Raw genomic sequence first — 2,563 nt, forward strand, 5'->3', positions numbered from 1 at the left:
GAGCTTTAGTGAGGAAATGTTGTTTTGGAGTGCCCGGATCTTTTCCAGATGTTGAAACTCCTCCATAGTTTCTCCAATTCTTCTGAGTGTGTTCACTGTATAAATTAATATGGATTAATCTTTGTCAAAGCTGTGTTTGTTCTCTTGTTTGCTCTTTTGCGCTGTTTTAAAATCGATTGAGTTTGTAAACACATACAAATGATAAAACTTTTACTCTATTAAATTTTGCAATTAATCCTCTGAACACATGCGTGCTGAACCGTGGGCCTAGTCACGGGTCACTATCAACTACGATGTGCTCCCTTCACTAAAATGTCATGGTTCCTAAACATGATAATATTTTAGATGCAAAGTCGGCAACACCAAAGCTACAAAAGTATCAAAAAATTTATTTTTAAAAAAGACTGTCGCATAGCATATGTGACGTTTCGAGCACGCAGGCTCTTCATCAGACAAATGAACAACACTGATATCGCAAACTTTATAAGCCTACCTCCAGGTGATCAAAGGTCACATGACCATACAATATTATCGTGATAATAATAATACCAAAACAATAACATATCAACCAAGGAGAAAAACATAGAAACCAAGATATTGAACTTGATTTGACTGGTTTCTCATTAGCATCTCTTGCATACCTTTCTGCATTTCTAACAGTTGTCTGATTTCCTTCTTCATTGCTTGCTGTGATTGCCAAAGCTGTCTGTTCTCTTTTTCAAGATCGTGCAATCTTTCCCTGGATTCCCGAGGTAAGGAGTGTGAAGAATATTCATCTCTCTCACTCCACTGGTGTTTGATGAGATACCAGGGCTCTGTCTGTGGGCTCCTTGCTTCTATCGAATCAGGTGTTCTCCTACCTGATCCCTCATCTGAACTATAATGGCTGAAATCCTGCTGGTGAGCCATCATTCTTTGACTACGCCGGTAATCTTCTCGCCTGTGTAGCTGCTGTGCTGTCAAAGAAGCTCCAGGTTGATTTGGATACTGGACTTCAAAATCTTCTAAGTAAACTGGATGACGGACTGGACGTTTAGGACGTGCATCTTGAGACTGGTATTCATGCATTCTTGTCCAGTGTAAACACAATCATCCGGCTCGAAGAACCAAATTCTGTAACTGAGTTATTTGGGACTGTATTGTACTGGTTTAGGGTATTTGCATTCGCACTGGTGCGTCGGTCAGGACACAGGAGGCAGGAATGAGAATTAACAGTCTTTAATTACGGTTCAGCAAATGATCAGCACAATGAGCAGCACAGCCAGACCACAGGGCATTACTTGGCATAATCTTCACAGTAGTGATATGTGAGGTGACTGTAGGCATGTGTGTGTGTGGTCTGAAACAATTAATAATAAACAACAATTAGAAACATCAACATAATAACTGGCATTTATACTACTAACTAACTGCCCATTGGAAATAAGAATTATCTGCAGTAATACCACTTTCTACCGCTAGATGACGCAGAACGCACATAAATGGAATTATTTACTGCGTCATCACACAATCCATTAACTAGAACCTATAATCAAGAATAACTACAGAACGGAAATATACAACATTAAAATCTACGTCTATACACAATTGAAATATCAATCAGTTATGTTAATTTTGAATACTGAATCCAAGTATATTAAATATATGTTGAATTATGGGTTTGGCAAGACGCTGGGTTTAGCGTCGTCACTTATGTTCCCGAACGAACTCACAATAGCTTATTAATTATGCATCATACGACACGCTCAGTAAAGGACAATCATAAATGAACTTACATGTTGTCATTAACGCACAACTTGAACACATATCATCTTCAACCAAGCAAGTTAAATTCAGTCCGTATTCTGGAGAACCCTATACGGTATCTCGTGCAGTCGGCTCAAACGGAACTGAAAGTTACTGATGTACGCAGTAACCCGTGATCTGATTGGTCATTCCTTCTCAACAGAGGGCATGGTTTTATGTTTGCGCTCCTCCTCTCTGTCTCTCACTCATAGCAATCTAACGGTTGGAGGGGTTTGTTTAAAAGGATATTCTGCCCAAGCCGTCAAACTGACATCATCAGAGAAGGACTGCCATTCCAGAGCGGAAGTAAATGTTCAGATTTTGATTAAAGATTACGAAGACAACATTTTTTTTCAGCGGATTAACTTGCACAGATTAATTGTTCACATCATTACTAGCAATGTGCGCTAGTAAAGTAAATAAAGTTAAAAATAAGTGTTCTGTGAACGTTGAAGCTTTAATAACAAATATTTATCGGGAGTGTGTATGCTGGGATATCATAAATTTCATGGATAAAAAAAGTAACCTAACTAGTAATGTAACTACCCAGCAAGCAATAGCCGTCATTTCAACGTCTCGGTTAAGTATAGACCCGATATAGTCCGGCTATGTGTAACCCACTTCTAGCCCAAATAACCTTGAATTTGGTTTCATGTCGTTTTTTGGCAAAATAACTTGTGAGATGTATGATATTTCATCATGTAAGCAAAGTCAACAGCGTTTACAAGGTGTTTGGTTTCATTTCTTTGACATGTTCAATACATAGCCTGTGCATAGC

Source organism: Sinocyclocheilus rhinocerous, unplaced genomic scaffold, assembly GCF_001515625.1.
Source record: "Sinocyclocheilus rhinocerous isolate Xijiao unplaced genomic scaffold, SAMN03320098_v1.1 scaffold7829, whole genome shotgun sequence".
In the NCBI taxonomy this organism is placed as follows: Eukaryota; Metazoa; Chordata; class Actinopteri; order Cypriniformes; family Cyprinidae; genus Sinocyclocheilus; species Sinocyclocheilus rhinocerous.